Raw genomic sequence first — 21,452 nt, 5'->3', positions numbered from 1 at the left:
CGCAGCCTGAGGCCAGCGCATATTAGTACTGGTCTCCAAAAGCGGAACCCACACGTGATGGCCACGACAGGGGGGCCCGCAGGCCGTTGGTGCCCCCGGGTGGCCAGGGACAGGACACTGCCAACCTGGCATGGTTGGCACTTCTGGGGTTCCAAGAGGCACTGCCAGGATTCCAAGGGGCACTGCCAAGGGTAGGGGCCTGAGGGGGGCCTATGCTTGTGAAGTGGCGGCCTGAAAGGGAGGGGGTGAAGTGTCGGGGGCTGTAAGGGTGGGAGAGTGAAGGGGGGCTGAAGTGGGCGCATGGGGGGCCCTGAAAGGGGGTGCTGAAATGGGGGATGGCCTTAAAGGTGGGGGCTGGCCCTCAGCGACCCGAGAGTGGCACATGCTAACTTCTGGCGGGAGGGGGGCGTGATACCCTGACGCCGACGAGGATTGGTGCGGATGAGGCTGGGTCACCTTCATGCCTGGGTGGTATGGGGAGGGGTGTGGGGGGGTCATGCGGACATTTAGTGATTTTGGGGAGGCTGCCCCTCCAGGGACGTGGGTTAGGGGTGTTGCCCATGTCTGCAGGGGGTCCATGGGTGGGGGTGTGGGGACCCTTACCTAACTTTGAAATCAGGGCACCCTTTAAAAAGGGGGTCCAGATCTCTGAAGAACCGATCGTGCCGGCGTCTTTAGTTGCCTACTCCAGATAAAATTCTTTGTGTGGGATGATTCAGTGAGAATCTCCCCAAGCTCCAAAAACATGACTGAGTGTGGGTGAATAATGATCTGGATCACGCCCAAACACCCAGTGGGAATCAGCCAAAAATAACACTGAGTCATTTTTTCGGAGAATTGTGTCCACTTTCCTAATTTTCTGAGCATCAAGTACTACTAAGTTAGATATGCAAGGTTCAGTTTTTCTCTCTCTGGCCCAACATTGACCCTTAACTACAGCCTCTGTATGATATTCTTTGCCCATTTCCATAGCAACCATCCTAATGGTCTGTTTGAGTAGTTTTGCTATTTTCTACCCTTAGAGCAACAGAATACAGCAGGTTACCTGTTAAACACTGGGTTGAATCTGTTAATTTTATATCAGTTGTATTTAACTATATGTAGGTGAAGAGCATATTTTAGTGTTTCACATGAGCACATAGAGACACTACTGAAACTGAGGGCGAGGGTGTTAAATTAGGAGATATGTGCATGTAATATTTCACTCTCTAAATAAATGTTAGTTTGAGTAATGATTGGCCCCAGCAACTGGCTTCCTGGATTATAACAGAATCTGTCCAAAATCTTTTTTTTAATTGGATGCTTATACAAGATATGGACTCAGATCCAGGATATGAAAGATATATTCCACACTGTACAATCATTGACTTTTTTTACAATTATCCTACGGAAGTTCCAATCCATATTAAACATAATTTTGTATTTTTTTCCAACTTTCCTTTGATATTTTTGTTCAGTATACAGTTAGTACTTATATAACCTGGCTTTGAGGAATGATTCAGACTGACATTCTGCTGGCTTTGAATTAATGTCAGTGGAGATAAAGTTCTTCACCTACAGTGTTTCGGCAGCTTTGTCATTTCAACCATGTATGCTAATTCTGATTCCTTCTACTGCTGGGCTCAGTGAGCTGTGTAACTCCCCCAAGCCAACTCAATCAATGGTGTCATCATCATTCAGAGTTCAAACAAAATATTCAAAAGCATCAGGAATACACAGAGAACATGAAAGTTGTTTAAAAAATCACAGTTGTTTGGAAGCATTGTTTTTTTTCGAACCTATATGAGCATAATGTCCTTTCTAGAAGCCTAAAAAAGGAAAGTCAGTGCTTTATTTAACATCTCATTAACATCCAGGTATGACAAGTCGTAGACCACCGAACCACAGACTCAAGCTTTGTAAGAATATTAATAGTGATTTCATGAATATACAATTCATATTGTATATTGTTTGTCATTCAAAACATGTATTTTAAAAATAAGGGAATGGGTGGCATGGTGGCACAGTGGTTAGCACCACTGTCTCACAGCTCCAGTGCCCCGGGTTCAATTCCGGCCTCGGGTGCCTGTCTGTGTGGAGTTTGCCCTTTCTCCCCGTGTCTGCATGGGTTTCCTCCGGGTGCTCCGGTTTCCTCCCAGTCCAAAGACGTGCAGGTGAGGTGTATTGGCCTCCCCGAACAGGTGCCGGAATGTGGGGACTAGGGTCTTTTCACAGTAACTTAATTGAAGCCTACTTGTGACAATAAGCGATTATTATTAAATTGCCCCTTGGTGTCAGAAAGATTAGGTGGGGTTACAGGGATAGGGTGGAGGCGTGGGCTTTGGTACGGTGCTCTTTCCAAGGGTCGGTGCAGACCCGATGGGCTGAATGGCCTCCTGCACTGTAAATTCTATGATTCCCAGACTTGCATTTATTTAGGGCACGATTCAGTGACCGCATTGCGTCCAGCGCAGAGCAGGCCATGTCGGGTGAAAAGCAGGAGAGGGCAAAAGCGAGATTTGCGGCAGGCGCAAACCATTTTGCATTTCACCTGGCATGCTCCCGATGGTGAGTTCTGGATCGCGCCCAAAAATGTGAGAATATCATTAACCCTTATTTGCATTCATTTCAATATAATTTGTGAGATGGAAGTCTAATGCAGCGGCCACCCGGGAATTACTCGACTTCCCAAAGAGAAGTCACGCAGGCGTTGTTTAGTACTCCTAATCAAAAATGTGAACCTGGCACAATGGCTACTGTTGGGAAGTGAGGAGGTGAGTAGCCATTTTCCAGCATGCAGCTCAAGGCACCGGAGCTGCTGCCCCAGTGCTCTGGATGGAGTGGGGGTGCTGCGGGACCCCTCAGAGGGGTTGGGTTTGATCGCGGGGGTCAGGCGTTCCAGGTCAGGGGTCGCCCCTGGACCAGGGGGGTGAGGCGCTTTACATCTGTGAGGCCTTCAAGCCATCTTTAAATATTGCAGGGACTCATAACAGGGGCAACCACAGCTGCAGGCTGTCTGTCCTACGAAAAATTTCCAGGACAGAGTTCTGCTGCGTCTTCTATCCTGACCTTATATACAGGGGTTAATTGAGAAACCCGCCCCATACTGGGGGAGTCTGTACTCCACAAGGAGCACGGGAAAGACAAGCATTCCCACCCCATAGGCCCCTTGCGGGATATTACACCTTCCCCCACACCCTCCCCCCATTCCACCATTCCCCCCCCCTCCATTCCACACACCCCCATTCCCCCCTCAATCACACCACCCACTCCTCGAACACCATGTTCCCCCCTCGAAGAGCCTGTGTCACATCACTCCAGATTGATGAGCCTGTGTTGTCCTGTCGGTAGGTCACCATATAAGGCAAGAGAGTGATGATAACTTGCTGTGAAGAACGCTCTGGTGCTCCTCAGTTTCTGCTGACAGCACACTCACACCTAGCCTCTGAATTTGATCTTGGACCACTGTGCGCGGGGGTGGGAGAGCCGAGTGCAACACACCCACTGCGACGATTAAAAATATTTTTTATTCTCCTTTTTCACATTTTCTCCCAAATTTACACGCAACAATAATCAATAATCAGTAACAAAAATGTCAATCCCCAGATCAATAACAACAATCCCATCCTCCCATCAAACCCCAGACATTGGCCCGCATGTAAACATAAACAAATGACAAAAAGGAATCAGGAATCACCCACAGTCACCATTAACACATCCATCCCCCTCCCCCCAACCCTCCCACTAATGTTCGATGTGATCCAATTCTCGAAAGTGCATAATGAATAACACCCATGAATTGTCGAACCCCTCCAACCCTCCCCTCAGTTCAAATTTGATCTTTTCAAGGGTTAAGAATTCCAGCAGGTCCCCCGCCAAGCCAGGGCACAGGATGGAGGCATTGATCTCCACCCTAACAGGATCCGCCTTCGGGCGATCATCGAGGCGAAGGCTACAACATCTGCCTCCGCGCCCGATTCCAACCTCGGTTGGTCCGACACCTTGAATATGGCCTCCTGAGGGCCCGGATCCAGTTTCACGTGCACCACTATAGAGATTACCCTAAACACCTTCTTCCAGTAATTCTCCAGCTTTGGACAGGACCAAAACATATGAACGTGGTTTGCGGGGCCCCCCCCACTCCCCCCCCCCAAACCCCCCGCAACGTTCACACACATCTACCGCCTCAAAGAGCCGGCTCATCCTCACCCTATACACCATCTTCAGCTGTATCAGCCCCAACCTTGCACACGAGGTAGAGGTGTTCACCCTCCGGAGCACCTCACACCAGAGCCCCCCCCTCCATACCCTCTCCCAACTCTTCCTCCCACTTTGCCTTGATCGCACCTAGCGGCGCCTGCTCTTCCTCCAAAAATGCCCACAAACCACCAATACAACCCCCTTCTCCAGGCCCCGTGTTGTCAGCACCTCCTCCAGCAATGTGGAAGCCGGCTCTACTAGGAAGCTCTGTATCTCCTTTCTGGCAAAGTCTCGAACCTGCATGTATCTAAATTCTTCCCCCCCTGCTCCAGCCCATACTTCGCTCGCAGCTCCTTCAATCCCACAAAACAACCCCCAAGAAATAAATCTTTTAGTGTCCTAATTCCTTTCTCCTCCCATCTCCGAAAATTTCCATTCCATTTCCTTGGCTCAAATCTATGGTTCTTCCGAATCAGCATTTCCCTTGACCCTACCCCCAACCGGATGTGCTGTGGAAACTGCCTCTAAATTCTCAACGAAGCTATTACTACCGGACTCCCTGAGTATCTCCCCAGGGCCGTCGGGAGCTGCGCTGTCGCTAGCGCCTTCAATCCCGACCCCCGACACAAACTCACCTCCATTCTGACCCATTGGGAGTCAACCCCTCTGACCCAGCTCCGCACCTTCTCCACATTCGCCACCCAGTAATAATACATCAGGTTCGGAAGACGCAAACCCCCTGCCTGCCTTCCTCTCTGTAGTAGCACCTTTTTAATTCTGGCCACCTTCCCTCTCCATATGAACGAGGTAATCATCCTTTCAATCTCTTGAAAAAATGCCTTTGGCAGGGAAATTGGCAGGCATTGAAAAATAAACAGGAGCCCGAACTTCTTAATGCGATGGCCAATAGCTCAATTGCGAGTGCAAACAGCTGGGGAGACATAAGACATCCCTGCCTAGTCCCACAGTGGAGAGGAAAGTATTCTGAGCTGATGTTATTTGTGCGGACACTGGCCCCCTAGTCCTTATATAATAGCTTTACCCAGTCCACAAATCTGGGTCCAATTCCAAACCGCTCCAGAACTGCCATCAAGTACCCCCATTCTACCCGGTCAAACGCTTACTCCGCGTCCAATGCCACAACTACCTCTGTTTCCTTCCCCTCTGCCGGTACCATAACCACGTTCAATACCCTCCTAATGTTCAAAAAGAGCTGCCTCCCTCTCACAAACCCCGTCTGATCTTCACCTCTCACCTTCGAGAGGCACTCCTCTAGCCTACCTGCCAGTACTTTCGCCAATATCTTTGCGACCACATTTAAAAGTGATATGGGCCTATACGACCCACACTCCGTCGGATCCTTATCTTTCTTAAGTAACAGGGAAATCGATGCCTGCCCCAAAGTTTGTGGTAACACCTTCCCTATCGCCTCCTCAAACATCCCCACCATCAGTGGTAGCAGCTTATTTTTGAATTTTATATAATATTCCACCGGAATCCCATCCGTCCTGCCACCTTCCTCGAGTGCATCCTCCCAATCGCATCTTTTATCTCCTGCTCCATTATCGCCCCCTCTAATGTAGCCCTGTACCCCTCCCTTAACCTCGGCTACTCCAGCCCATCTAGAAATTCCTGCATCTCCCGGCCTCCCCCAGGTGGCTCTGACCTGTACAACCTCTCATAGAATTCCTTAAAGACCTTGTTAATCTTATCTGGAACTACCACCAACTTCCCTGCCCTGTCCCGCACCTGGACAATTTCCCTTGCTGCAGCCTCCCTGCGGAGCTGCCCCGCCAACATACAGCCCGCCTTCTCTCCATGCTCGTAAACTGCCCCCCTTGCTTGCCTCAATTGGCGTACCGCCTTCCTGGTAGATAGTCGGTCAAAGCTCGCCTGGAATTCCTTCCTCTTTTCCAACTGCGCTGGGTCCCTATCTTCTGCATACCTCGTGTCTACTTCCATCATCTCATCTATTACCCTCTGACATTCCAACTTCTCCTCTTTGTCTAGCCTTGCCTTGAACGAGATCACCTCACCCCTCACCACCGCCTTTAAAGCCTCCCAGACAACCGCCTTTGACACCTCACCCGTGCAATTAAAACCTACATATTCCTTGATTACTTTTTCAATTTTGTCACAGAACCCTCGGTCCCCAACAGTTCCACATCTAACTTCCGGCCTAGTCTCTGTACCGTCCCCTTCTCCAGTACCATATCCACCCAATGCAGAGCATGATCTGATATTGCAATTGCCGAGTATTCCGACCCTTTAGCCCCGGCCAGCAGCACCTTCCCCACCATGAAAAAGTCAATCCGCGAGTACATCTCATGGACCGCTGAGAAAAACGAGTACTCCCGTTTCCTCGGGTGCAGAAACCTCCAAGGGTCCACCCCTCCCATTTCCACCATTAGCCCAGCCAGCGCCTTCGGCCCTTCTGACGGGACCAGCGAGCGCGGTCGTGACCTGTCCAATTTTGGCTCCTGCACCAAGTTACAGTGCCCCTCCACTATCTGTTTCTGTGTGCCCAAGTCGGGGATGGCCCCACACACCTTCGCGAATCCCACATCGTCCCAATTGGGACCCTATACACTTACCAGCGCCATTAGCCTCCCCTCCAGCACCCCTGTCACTATCATATACCTACCCCCACCCCTGTCACAATCACATTTCTACCCCCCTGATCTGCAACCATCGTCTCCATCTGGAACCGTAGCCTTTTGCTGACTATTACCGCTACCCCTCAAATGCTTCTGTCAAATCCAGAATGAAATACCTGACTAACACAGCCCTTTTTAAGTCTCACTTGGTCCTTCACCCTCAGGTGAGTCTCCTGCAGCATTGCTACATCGGCCTTCAAATTTTTAAGATGCACAAGCACACTTGACCTCTTGACTGGGCCTCCCAACCTCCTCATGTTCCACGTGACTATCCTAACTGGGGGTCCCTCACCCCCCCCTTCTTATCCACCATCATCATACCACCAGGCCCTGCCCCATGAATCTGACCTGTCCCTTTCCATTATTAACATCGAACCCCCTCCACCTCTCCCAGAATCCCCCCCCTGCACTTCACCTCAAAAGAATCTTACCCAGTATCGACCCCCCCCCCCCCCCCCCCCCCAACCACTTGCTCATCTCGTAGGCCCATTGAAACCTGCTAACCATGCTCCAATGTCCGCAGCCCTCCTCTCACCTCACCTCCGTTCACTAGCCGACTTTAGGTAGCTAGTGCGGATAGTCCCCCTCTTCCCCAAAAGGCATACCGTCCCTTCCCACCCAGTCCCAGAAGGAAAAGAAAAACAATCTAACCCATGCAATTCAACAAAATAACAGATAACCGTTACAACAAAAAAAAGGTGCAAAAATGCCAATCAAACCAAACAAAAACTTAAACTCTACAACATTGTGAAGTAAAGTAAGTTACAATCCAGGTCAGTGAAAAGAAAGTTATAACATTTATACATTTTCCAGCTCCCCAATCACAGTCCACGATCTCTCTTCCAGCTCCACTCCTCACTTCTGTCCCAAGCCTTCTGCGTTTGTGAACGCCTCAGCCACCTCCACCGTTTCAAAATAAAAATCCTTGGCGTTGTACGTCACCCTCAGCTTTGCCAGGTATACCGTACCAAATCGCAGTCCCTTGTTGTACAGGGCCGCCTTCACTCGGCTGAACGCCACTCGTCTCCTTGCCAACTCCACCGTCAAGTCCTGGTAAATCCGAACTCTAGCACCATCCCACTGCACCTCCCGCTTCTGCTTCATCCAGTTTAACACCACCTCCTTTGTGTGGTACTTATGGAAGCAGATAATTACTGCTCTCGGCGGCTCATTTACTTTGGGTTTCGGCCTTAACGACTGATGAGCTCAGTCCAGTTCATACTGGGAGGGGTCTTCACCCTCCCCCATCAACTCCACCAGCCTCTTAGCAAGGTAGTCAGTTGGCCTTGAGCCCTCTGCCCCTTCAGGCAAGCCACAATTCTCAGATTTTGCCGCCTCGAGCAGTTTTCCAACTCCTCAAGCTTCGCTCTGAATCCTCTGTTGACCTCCACCGCCCTCTGTAGTTCGTCTTCCATCAAGGTGAGCTGGTCGCTGTGCTGCGACATGGCCTCCTCCACATCCTTCATCTTTTCATCCTGTCCTCTCACCTCGGCCGATGTCTTTGCTGCATCCACCCTCACCGGGGCGATTGCCTCCTCCACCAATGATCTCAGTGCGACTGCCATCTCCTTCCTCAACGCCTCCATGTCCCTCGGAAGCTGCTTCTCCAGCTCCACAGCCATCACCTTGGTCATCCTTTCCACTGTAAGTAGTGCGGCCCCACCACGCGGTCTGGCATCCGCCATCTTGTTCGCGCTTTTACTGGTCCTCTCCTTTGGCGGCGAACCTGCGTTTCCTCCCTTCTTCACAGCTGTTTTTGGCATCCCTTAACCACTTAATATTTTTCTCCTTCTTTCTTCTATCTCGAGATAAATAATAAAAAATAAAATAAATTTAAATAAATTAAAACAAAATTCAAAAATCAAAGCTCAAAACATCTCTTCTCCTGGGACCGTACTTCAAACATCCCAAACATGTATTTTCAACGGGTGGAGGCCACCCGGTGTGCGCTGTTCCCCCTCTACATTCGCGCTGGATCCAGGCCTCGCCTCAGGCCATGTTCCTCCCCCGCTGCATGCTTCGGGCTCGATGCCCCTGCTCGTCCGGTCACGGGGGTCCTCACCGGCCCGACCCGGTGCCCGTCTCTCAGGCCCCAACGGCCGAAGAAATCCTGACCGGTGAAACCACGTGAAAACCCCCGGAAAACGGCGAAATGCCGTGGACCAGCGGGAGCCTGTCTCCAGCGCGACCGCTCTGCTCACACGCGCCACCGGAAGTCCACCCACTGTGAAGATTAACGTGACAGATGCTTCAAATGCGTGAGGTGTGAAATGTTTTAATAGTGAACATTTTACAATGACAGATTTCCATTGCCCCTATGTACAGATAGTGATCTCACCAGTGCCCACTCAGTACTCCTCACACTTCTTGGCCTTTCATGGTCTACTCCTACATCTAACGTGTGTCCCCAAGATGCACATCACAGGTGAAGGCAGCCTGCTGCTTTCCATGCCCTATGGCCTTTGATGCCTTTGCTGGACATCCTCTGGAGGACCTGGAGCCGGGTGGCCCCAGCTGACTTACCGGTGTCACTGTGCCACCTTGTTCTGCCCGGTGCCCTTGAGAAGCGCTGGTGTCAGGATGGAGGGATTAGGAAGAACCGAACACAACTATAGCCTCCTTGGTGACAGACCCCGGTTGGCCTCCAGTGCTTCCTCCTCCCTGGGGGTGACTGTGGAGCCCTGGGGGACTTCATGAGATGGAGGGGCAGCTGAAGTGAGCTCCAAAGACCTCTGAGTCATCTGGCACTGCCAGTCCTGGGGGCTGCCCATTGTCTGCACATGGTGTTGATGCCCTCAGCGATGCTCCTCAGTGACTGGGCCATGCTCTTCAGTGCTTCGGCAATGTACACCTCCGTCTGGGACACGTCCCTCATCACTTGGAACATGATGTTGAGGCCCTTAGCCATGGTCGTCACAGACTAAGCAATACCTTGGACACCACCACTCAAGATGTGGATGTCGTGCTCCAGGTTTACCACTCTGGTCACCACCCTAGCAGTGTTGGCCTGGGTGCCAAGCAATGCCGGCATCATCTCCTGCACTTGCAGCCTTTGGGACTCCTCCATTCGGCCTTATAGTCGCTGGAATGTTGCTGACACCCCCTCCTGAATCTCACGGCTATGTCCTATTAGCCGCATCAGCTCTGGGAGAACCTTGTCTCGAGGCTCAGCATCTGGCTGGGACCCAGCTATGTGCTGGGATCCAGCAGATCTCGGACTGCTGTCTCAATTCAATGTTCGTGTCTTCACCTGATGTGCATCTGCAACTGTGTGGTGCTCACCAGGTTGTGCCCCAGAAGCCTGTCCAGTAATGTCGTCCATCTAGCTGTGTGGCTCTGGGCTGATGGAAGGTGCGGGTGATAGCTGTGACACCTCACCAGTGGTCTGTTCCGAGCTCTCTTCCGAGGTGTTCTCTTGGGTGGTGGGGGGTGGTGCAACCCGGGATGGCCTGACCTCATCAGATCGAGACCCTGTGAAACAATAAACATGTGGTCATTGAGAAGGAACGTTCATTTTGTCTGACATGAACAACTCATTTGGGACATGGTGAAGGGACAGTGGATTCTCACCTCTGTGGCGGAGACCAACTTCGTTTTCGGTCACTGCTCCCTCCTCGGGCAAACTCGCAATTTCCAGGGCCACTTCTTCATGGGAGGTGAGAACTCGAAGCTCGAAGATTTCCCCTTCCATCTTGGCCCTTTCCTGTTTATTATGGGCTATCTTCTCCTGCGGGGACAAAGAAAGGGCATTGTGAGCTGCACTCTTGATGGGTCAGGGGGTCGTTAGCAGGTGGCATGTGTTGGCACTGCAGCCGGACATGAGGGGGTTGTGCTGAGGGGGGTGCCGGGGGTTTTCAAGAACAGGCACAAAGATCAGATGTGGGGATGGTGCGAGGTGTCAGCCAGTAGATTGGGAAGGGGGTTTGAGAATTTGAGGAGTGGCAGGTGGAACTGATGACAGGAGAGAGGTCATAACTTCCCCTTGCAGCCCGTTATAGGTTGTCTGTCTTCTTCCTACATTGTACGGCGGTCCTCATGGTTATGCTGCCTGCACTGACAGCCGCTGCCACTGCCTCCCAGCGGCATTGCTGACCCTGCTGCTGGCTCCCCGTCCTCCTTGGGGGAACAGGGTCAAGAAGCCTTGTGAGGTCCACAGCGTCGAGAAGCCTTATGAGGTTGGCATCCACAAAGCAAGGAGCAGATCTGCACCTGCCAGACATGCGTGTTGACTGGGAGTGAGTGGTAGGGAGTGTTTAAAAGCAGCTCTCCCTTGTTAGCGGTGAGATGCTTGTTGTGTTAAGCACACTGAGTTAACACGGGCTGCAACTGGATGCAGCTTTAACTGAAAGATACTCAACCTTGAAATTGGTTCAATCTGATTTATTGAACCTGTCACACAGTTAGTACAGTTCTCTGAGTTCGACTCTCTGCTAACCTAAGTGTGATTACTCTGTCTGACTGAACCAGACTAGCTCTTAGCCACATGCTGGAGGTGTTATGTGATATATACACCCTAACTCACTCTGTGGATGTCCCCAGTGGAAAGAGGCGGAGTGTGAGTGCCTCGTGCCTTTTATAGTGGGAAACCACCCCCAAGTGTTCTGCCTGCTGATTGGTCATGTCCTGTTCTCTGTGTTCATTAGCTGCCTGTCTCTGCCTGGCTGTATCCTCATGACATCTTCCCTTTTGAAATGTTTTTCTGTAGCATATGTGAAAGTATTTACATGTTTAGGCCAAAAAACTAACTTATTTGCATCCTATGGCAGATGGGAACATATGGACATGTGAAAACAGGTGTCTAATGTGCGAAAACAGAACATAGCAAACAAAACAAATGTTCATAAGTCCAGTCTCTGGGGCTTGCGTCTGATCCTGGTCGACCACTGGAGTGGTGGTGGTGGGGACGACGGCGCCTTGATAGGCGGGATGGAAGCCTGACTTATGGCCTTGTGGTTCGAGGTGTCAGGAGGTGGCACAATAACAGATGGAAACAATGAAGAATGTGGTTGCGGGCAGGCAACTGTGCGCAGTGCCCGTCTGATTCGCTGCACAACAGAGCCATCAGCCATTCGCACAACATACGATCGATGAGCAGCATGTCGAACAAAAACAGCTGGAGCTGACCAGCCTCCCTCAGGTAGCTTGATCCGAACAGCATCTGCCGGGGATAACACGGGCAAATCGGTGGCATGAGCGTCATAGCCCTGCTTTTGCCGGTCCCTGAGTTTCTGCACCTTCTGCAGCACCCGGAGATGATCCAGGTCAGGTAAGCGTATGGCTGGAATAGTCGTCTGCAGGTCTCTGTTCATCAGGAGTTGAGCCGGCGACATGCCGGTAGACAGAGGGGTTGCCCTGTACGCAAGCAGCGCAAGGTTGACGTCAGAAGCAGAATCTGCAGCCTTGCAGATGAGCTGCTTCACTATGTGCACCCCTTTCTCAACCTTCCCGTTGGACTGCGGGTAGTGTGGGCTGAAGGTGACGTGGCTAAACTGATATGACTGGGCAAATCTTGACCACTCTTGGCTGCTGAAGCAAGGACCATTGTCACTCATGACAGTGAGTGGAATACCATGCCTAGAGAACGTCTTCTTACAGGCCTTGATGGTCTTGGATGTGAGGTCTGAGAGCTTCACAACTTCTGGGTAGTTGGAACAATAATCAATGATTAACACATAATCACTACCATTGGCATTAAAGAGGTCAATGCCCGCCTTGGACCACGGGGTAGTCACGATTTTGTGCTGCTGAAGCGTCTCCTTGCTCTGTGCTGGCTGGAAACGTTGACAGGTCGGACAGCTGAGGACCACATTTGAGATGTCCTGACTAATCCCAGGCCAGTAGACAGCTTGCCTGGCTCTGCGCCAGCACTTCTCGACTTCCAGATGTCCCTCATGGATTTGCCGGAGCACCAAGCTCTAGAGACTGCGTGGAATGACGATGCGATCCAGCTTGAGGAGGATACCATCAACCACCGTCAGGTCATCCTTCACATTGAAGAATTGAGGGCACTGTCCTTTTCGCCAGCCACTGGTGAGGTGGCGCATGACACGCTGCAGAACCGGTCTTTGGCTGTCTTGTCGCGAATGCGAATCACCTTTTCATCCGATGCCGGGAGGTTGCTGGCCCACAGCTGCACCTGTGATTCAATCTGTTGGATGAATGCCGGCGGTACACTGGGCAAGGTTATGGAGCGGGACAAGGCATCCGCAATAATGAACTCCTTGCCAGGCGTGTACACTAGTTCAAAATCATACCTTCTGAGTCTGAGGAGGATGCGCTGCAGCCAGGGCGTCATGTCGTTCAGGTCCTTGTGGATAATGTGGACCAGAGGCCTGTGATCCGTCTCGACAGTGAAGGTCGGCAGGCCGTAGACGTAATCGTGGAACTTGAGAATTCCAGTGAGAAGGCCCAGGCATTCCTTTTCAATTTGGGCGTACCGCTGCTTGGTGGGCGTCATCGCCCTTAATGTGGAGGCAACCGGTGCCCAGGATGAGGTGTCATCGAGCTGGAGCAACACCATGCCGATGCCGTCCTGGCTCACATCTGTTGAGATTTTTGTTTCCCTGTCAGGGTCAAAAAATGCCAATACAGGTGCAGTGGTGAGCTTGGCTTTCAGCTCCAACCACTCTGCTTGATGAGCTGCCTTCCACTCAAAGACAGTGGACTTTTTCACCAGGTGTCTGAGGGCAGTAGTGTGAGGCCAGGTTTTGGATAAACTTCCCCAAAACGTTTACCATGCCTAGGAAGCGCAGCACCGCCTTCCTGTCTTCAGGGGTCTTCGTGGCTTTGATGGCCTTGACCTTGTCTATGTCTGGGCGCACACCCTGCTGAGATATCTGGTCACCCAAGAACTTGGTGTTGACATGGCAAAGCAACACTTGGCCCTGTTCAGCTTGAGGCCATTGGCATGGACACGGGCTGCAACTGGGTGCAGCTTTAACTGAAAGATACTAATTTGAAGTTAGTTCAATCTGATAAATTGAACCTGTCGCACAGTTAGCACAGTTCTCTGTGAGTTCGACTCTCTGCTAACCTAAGTGTGATTACTCTGTCTGACTGAACCAGACTAGCTCTTAAAAACGTGCTGGAGGTGTTATGTGATATATACACCCTGACTCACTCTGTCGATGTCCCCAGTGGAAAGAGGCGGAGTGTGAGTGCCTTGTGCCTTTTATAGTGGGAAACCACCCCCAAGTGTTCTGCCTGCTGATTGGTTATGTCCTGTTCTCTGTGTTCATTAGCTGCCTGTCTCTGCCTGTCTGTATCTCATTATGTGCATGTCTGCATATCATGACAATGCTGAGGCGCCAGTCTGGCCAATCAGATGCCGAGGGAGCCAATAATGTTGAGAATCTCGTGGGAGCTCAATTTCGGCATTAAGTACATTTGGATACGGGCTGAGATCTCACAAACGCAGCCGTTACGGAAAGCCGCTGAACACGCCCTAAACTGGGCGTTGAAATTTTTCCGTTGAATCAAGTCCATAGTGTTTTTCATGACCACCAGTTGTCCAAAGTGCCTTACAGCCAATGAAGTACTCTTGAAATGTAGTCACTGTTGTAATGTCGGAAACATAGCAGCAAAGTGGGGTGGCACGGTAGCACAGTGGTTAGCACTGTTGCTTCACAGTGCCAGGTTTGATTCCTGGCTTTTGTCACTGTCTGTGCAGACCCCGTGTCTGCGTGGGTTTCCTCCGGGTGCTCCGGTTTCCTCCCACAGTCTAAAGATGTGCATGTTAGGTAGATTGGCCATGATAAATTCCCCTTATTGTCCAAAATGGATAGGTAGGGTTACTGGGTTACGGGGATAGGGTGGAGGTGTGGGCTTAAGTAGGATGCTTTTTCCAAGGGCTGGTGCAGACTCGATGGGCCGAATGGTCTTCTGCACTGTAAATTCTATGTAAAGTTACGCATGTCAAAATCACTGTTCACACATTGAGTAAAGGACATATCTGGAGCCACTCTTTTCCTTAAAACAGGTTTGTTCACAAAACCACAGACACAGATGCCCCTTTTTCCTCCCCCATACTGGGGTAAACCAGGTCTTGACTTTGACTATCTGTTCCTTCATGACGGCGGTATCCTCTGTTCCCGTTGCAGTGAATGGCGATATGGCTGAGCTCCAGATTCTCTGTCCTCACTGGCAGCAGTAGAGAGGCGGACACATGGAGAATCTCGCCCCTTATATACTCAAGAATAATTTCCTAATCTTCCCCAACTCGTAACAGCTGCTCTCACTTACAGACTAAAGAGTGCACTTTATTGTAACAGGATTCGTGTTAACAGCGTATGGCAAATTCCCACAAACAGCAAAGTGAAAATGACCAGATAAATATTGTCCAGGACACCTAGGGTGCTTCCCCTGTTCTTTGAAATAGTGCCAAGAGATCTTTAACATCCAACTGAGCAAGCAGATGGAGCCTTGGTTTAATGTCTGATCCAAAAGACAGCATCTCTAACAGAGCACCACTCCCTCAGCTATACATTGGAGTGTCAGCCTTATTTTTATTGTGCTCTAGCCCTGGAGTGGGACTTTAACCCAGAGCCCTGTGATTCAGAGATGAGTGTGCTACCAAATGAGATGTGGCTGACACTTAAATATAGTGTAAGATTAAGTCAAATCAGTGGGTAGCTGCGCCACACTGGACAGCTAGGAGACAGTCTTAATCATTTGTCTGACATTTGAATTAGTGTGCCATTTTCTGTGCGAATTCTGCTTACCTTGACCTCGTTCAAAATTGGACAGAGCAATGCACAGCAGAAATATCCTAAATCTCGGAGAAGCACTGAGGCAGACTTACTGTAAACCAGTCTTAATGGTAGCTACAGAGCATCCAACTCAGTCTGTGCTGATTAAAGCCTGGAATGTGACAGCAGAATCCTTATAATGTTGGGACAGTTGCAAATTAAACATCTTCTGTTTGTCAATAAATAAGAGTGTGACTTGCGCAAGGATAACACAACAAACTTGAGTTTAAAGTCCAATTTACACTTATTTAAATGCACAAACTGTAATAAGCAAAATGTTCTGTAATATCAGAAATGTCAGTACCAAAGTTAGAGTGAGAGAACCAATTCCTGAGAGCAAGACTTTAAAGATACTAAAAGTGTTCTCGGAGTCCAGGAATTAATGGTTTTCAGCGCTGGTTGCTACCCATGGCCCCTGTTAGAAAGTGCATGTACATGGATACTGAAAAAAGATGGGATCAGGCTGGAAGTGATGTCTTGTATGAGCAAACAGCCCATTTCCGTCGTAACCCAACTTCACACAAGAAGAATGACTACTAAGTACTGAAGGTTTGCCAACACCTGTGAGACCATACGTCAACAAGAGTTAGCACTTTAAGGAAGTAAGAGAAAACTGGATTTTATCTCTACGATTCTTATCGCCTACTTGTGAATACAAAGTAATTATAATTAGTGGTAAAATATTGATAGAGTTCACTGTTTCAAATAACAAATTTCACTTTTCATTTGCACTTTGATAATGATTGTAAGGAGAGGGAACAGAATACTCGACAAAATAATCATACATGAACTTTGGATGCAGTGAGATCGATGTGCTTTATATTGCTCTAAACGTGGTTTTTATTCAAGAGTGCTTTCAGTCTCATAATAGTCATCAGTCTTGGCTAAGTTGATGATACTTTGCTTCGGCATCAATTGATTGTGGGCTCATTCCCCACTCCATATAATGAGCACATAATCTAGACTGATACTTCAGTCAGATACTGCAGAAGTACTATGTTGTCAAATGTTCTTTTTTTAAAGTTTTCGATGAACACAAAAGAGCCCATGGCACTATTAGAAGAAGGGCAGAGGTATGCTGGCCAACATTTATCCCTCAACCAATCTGACTAAAACAATTGCCTGGCTATTTCTCTTATTGATGAATGTGTTCTTATTACGTGGAAACATTTTGCCTCATGTTCCTACTTTGAAACAGCAACACTTCAAAAGTATATCATTGGTTCTGAAGTTCAGAACATATAGAAGTAGTGATAGTTGCTATAAAAATGGAAGTTCTTTAGTGGGTAACAGGATGTTGCCTGCTATGGAGGGCATTAGATATGATGAGAGGTTGAATAAACTCGGTTTGTTCTCGCTGGAACGACAGAGGTTGGCGGGCGACCTGATAGAGGTCTACAAGATTATATGGGGCATAGACAGAGTGGATAGTCAGAGACTTTTCCCAGGGTAGAGGGGTCAATTACTAGGGGGCATAGGTTTAAGGTGCAAGGGGCAAGGTTTAGAGGAGATGTACGAAGCAAGTTTTTTTACACAGTGGGTAGTGGATGCCTGGATCGCGCTGCCGGAGGAGGTGGTGGAAGCAGGGACAATAGTGACTTTTAAGGGGCATCTTGACAAATACATGAATAGGATGGGAATAGAGGGATACGGACCCCGGAACTGTAGACGATTTTAGTTTAGACAGGCAGCATGGTCGGCGCAGGCTTAGAGGGCTGAAGGGTTTGTCCTGTGCTGTACTTTTCTTTGTTCTTTGAATATAACAGTTGCTTACTTCACTCATTTGTGACTCCAACTGCCAGTTCGTGGGAATGCTTCCTACTTTGATGAGGCTTTCACATAAATCTCACGCAGTGATTTCACCTGGTTTGTGGAGAAAAATGCTGCCATGATTAAGAAAATAAAAATAAATAAATTAGCTTGGAAAAGGAGGAGCAAAAGAAGGCAGAATTAAGAAAACAGTGTTGATTATGTTTTGCTGAAGCAAACTGACTGTAATGTTAATAAAAGCAAACTACTGCAGATTCCGGAAATCTGAAATAAAACAGAAAATGCTGAGCAATCTCAGCGGGTCGGGCAGCATCTGTGGAGAGAGAAACAGAGTTAACATTTCAAGTGCAACATGACTTCTTCAGAACTCTGAGGGTCATGGGGACTTGAAATGTTAATGACTGTTACCTTAACTTGATGGTTTTTGAAAGAGCTGAACCTGCACTTTGATATCTAGGTACCGCATATAAAACATAAAATGGAACCCAAGGCGGAGGTAATTTGAAGAATTAAAATACCATGTTAGCATCCCTAGGATTTGCTGTTTGCCTTGTAGAGATTGGAGCTCTGGTTACCATAGAATTCCTACAGTGCAGAAGGAGGCCATTTGGCCCATCAAGTCTGCACCGACCCTCTGAAAGAGCACGAGGCCCACTCCCTCACCCCATCCCCTTAACCCCACCTAACCTGCACATCTGTAACTCAGCTGAGAGTTATCATGAAAGTACTATTACTTAATTGAGATGTTGGCCAGTTGACTCGTGTTTAATAATGCCTGTTTTACCTGATCTCCAAGAGATTTATGATAATGCAATTATTATCTCCTCACTTCAACTATGTATTCTCCTAGATAGCACAGAAGAGATCCAAAATGCTCATGTGGGGAATTACAGTGTGATTCTGTCCTATCTTGTAGATAATCAGAAATAAGCTTGGGATATAATTATGAATTAATTCTAACACAATCATTAAGTACTATTGCCACAGGTTAGCTCATAGCCTGAGTAGATTCCAAGTTGTACATTGTATTGTCAGTGTCTAAATTGCCTCATCAGGCCAGATAAATGAGTGAGATAAAAATGGAACTATTGAAGAGGTGGGAGGGGTGCACCCATGGAGGTTAGCGTGAGAGGAGAGGGAGTTCTTGTTTTTCTCCATGGTGCACAAAGTGTATTCATGGATTGACTACTCCATTATAAGTAGATCGCTACTGGCTTGAGTTAAGGCGGCTGAATATTCAGCGGTAGTAATTTTGGTTCATGCCCCACATTGGGTGGACCTGGCACTGGGAGTGGGGCAAGAGCACTGCAGGGGTTGCCGGTTAGATGTTGGGTCCTGTCAGATTTCGGGGGTCTATGGGAGGATTTCAAGGGCCATACAGGAAGTCATTACGAATAATGACAATGGATAAGTCTCACCCTCGATTCTATGGGAGACATTGAAAGTGGTGGTCAGGGGAGAGATGATAGCAATTAAAGCACTTGCGGATGTGGAAGATAGGGAGGAGCGACAGAAATTGGTGGATAAGATTTTCAGTGTGGATCGTAGATATGCAAGGGATCTGACCCCTGAATTGTTGACGTGCAGGAAGGAACTGCAATGCAGTTCGAACTGATGTCAACAGACAAAGTGGTGCGGCAGTTGAGACGAATAAAAGGGGCAGTATACAAGTATGGGGAGAAGGCAAATTGGCTTTTGGCTTTTCAATGAAGGTGGCGGGAGGCGGAGAGGGCGATCATTCAGGTTGAGGACTGGGAGGGTAAGGTGGTCTCCGGAGGAGGCGAATGGGATGTTCAAGGCTTTTTATGAGAAGTTATATCGGTCGGATGAATGCGGGATGGCAGAGTTTTTGGGGGGTCTGGAGCTTCCCAAGGTGGGGGAGGAGCTGGAGGCCCTGCTTTGTTTGGAGGAGATTATCATAGAATTTACAGTGCAGAAGGAGGCCATTCGGCCCATCGAGTCTGCACTGGCTCTTGGAAAGAGCATGCTACCCAAGGTCAACACCTCCACCCTATCCCCATAACCCAGTAACCCCACCCAACACTAAGGGCAATTTTGGACACTAAGGGCAATTTATCATGGACAATCCACCTAACCTGCACATCTTTGGACTGTGGGAGGAAACCAGAGCACCCAGAGGAAACCCACGCACACATGGGGAGGATGTGCAGACTCCGCACAGACAGTGACCCAAGCCGGAATCGAACCTGGGACCCTGGAGCTGTGAAGCAATTGTGCTATCCACAATGCTACCGTGCTGCCCTCTAAAACAAAGGGTAACCATGAGATCCAGGGTGTATTGAGGCAGGTGCAATCAGAAAGGCGCCGTGACCGGATGGGTTCCCAGTGGAGTTTTATGAAAGATTCATGGATCAGTTGGGTCTATTGTTGATGGGCACGTTTCGGCATTTCTTGGACCGGGGTGCTCCCACGTGGACATTGGGCATGCAACCATTTCGCTGCTTTTGAAGGACAAAGACCCCAAAGAGTGGGTCATACCACCCGATCTCCCTGTTGAACATAGGCGCCAAATTGCTGGCCAAGGTTGTTGACTTTAAGACTCGATTCGGTCCTCCCGGAGTTGATGGAGGAAGATCAGACGGGGTTCGTGAAAGGGCGGAGGCTGTCGGCAATTTCGCGCTGGTTGCTTAATGTGGTGCTTTCCCCTGCAACCAGTCCGGTACCGGAGATTATTGTTTCTCTGGATGTAGCGAAGGCGTTCGACCGGGTGGAGTGGAGATATCTCTTCACAATATTGGAGAAATTTGGGCTCGGTCCCAAATTGTGCCCAGGATGCTGCAGCTGTATATGGCGCCATGTGCAAGTGTTTGTACTAATGATATGACCTCAGACCTTTCAGTTACATCAGGGCATAAGGTAAGGATGTCCACTGTCTCCTTTGCTGTTTGTAATGGCAATTGAGTCGTTGGCTATGGCAATGAGGTCCTCGAAGCAATGGAATGGGATAGTTAGAGAGGGGGTGGAACATAGGGTATCGTTATATGCTGATGATTTTCTGTTATACATGAGAGACCCGCAGATATCTATTGGGAACCTTGTGGAGATTTTGAAGCGATTGGGGCTTTCTCTGGCTAGAAGCAGAATATAGGGGAAAGTTAATGTTTTGTGGTAGGAGCAGTGGGAGCGGGAACTGAACTGAGGGGATTGCCATTTTGATTGGAAGGGAACAACGTCCGGTGGTGGGAGAGTGGGATCAGTTACATAAACTGAATTATATGACCTTGGTTAAGGGGGGGGTCAAGGCAAACTTGCAGACGTGGGACAGCCTCTCACTATCATTGGTGGATTGAGTACAACCAATGAATATATTGCCTAGATTCCTGTTCCAGTGCCTCCCAGTATTTCTGCCCAAATCATTTTTTCAAGCGGTAGACCGGCTTATTGCCCGATTTATGCAGTCAAGGTCCCGAAGATTCGAAGGGTTGAGCTTCAGAGGGAGAGACAGGCAGGGGGCCTTGTGCTGCCAAATTACTATTGGCCTGCTAACACGGGAAAGGTGTTGGGGTGGTGTGGGAACCCTCTGGGTAAGTATGGAATCGGAGTCCGTTAGGGAGACAGGCTTGGGAGCACTAATAAGGACGGCGCCACTCCCGGTGTTGCCGACAAAATATTCAACAAATCCTGTGGTGGTGGCCACACTAAAAATTTGGAGGCAGCTTCACCAACATTTTGAATTCGGAGCAGCCTCGTGGCTGGTTCTCATCTGTGCCAATCACTTATTCGAAACGGCAAGGCTGGATGCAACATTTAATGCGTGGAGGGAGAGAGGGTTGGAGAAGGGGGCCCGCACATCACACACACATGTTCTGGTCATGCTCCAGTCTGGTGGAGTTTTAAGAGTCCTTTTTTGACACCATGTCGGTGATCCTGAATGTGGGGGTGAAGCTCTACCCACTGGTGGCGTTTTTACCAGTCTCCGAAGTGCCGAAACGGCGGATGGGAGCAGGGGCTGATGTCCTGGCCTTTGCTTCATTGGTGGCTCAGAGGCGTATCTTATTGATTGGGGGATGACAGCACCGCCGAAGGCTTCGGCGTGGCTGGGCAATATGGTGAAGTTTGTGTACCTCGGGAAGGTCAG

At 49.3% G+C, this 21,452-nt stretch overlaps 1 protein-coding gene across 2 annotated transcripts in view; it reads left to right on the top strand.

The window, feature by feature from the left end:
- The window catches only part of LOC140394110 (protein sidekick-1-like), a 360,429-nt gene that overhangs the window by 169,241 nt on the left and 169,736 nt on the right, over positions 1-21,452 (top strand). The gene's annotated exons all lie outside the window — the stretch shown is intronic.

Source organism: Scyliorhinus torazame, chromosome 17 (assembly GCF_047496885.1).
Source record: "Scyliorhinus torazame isolate Kashiwa2021f chromosome 17, sScyTor2.1, whole genome shotgun sequence".
NCBI lineage: Eukaryota > Metazoa > Chordata > Chondrichthyes > Carcharhiniformes > Scyliorhinidae > Scyliorhinus > Scyliorhinus torazame.
The sequence above is the reverse complement of the archived record's forward strand: the minus strand, read 5'-3'. Positions and strand labels throughout refer to the sequence as shown.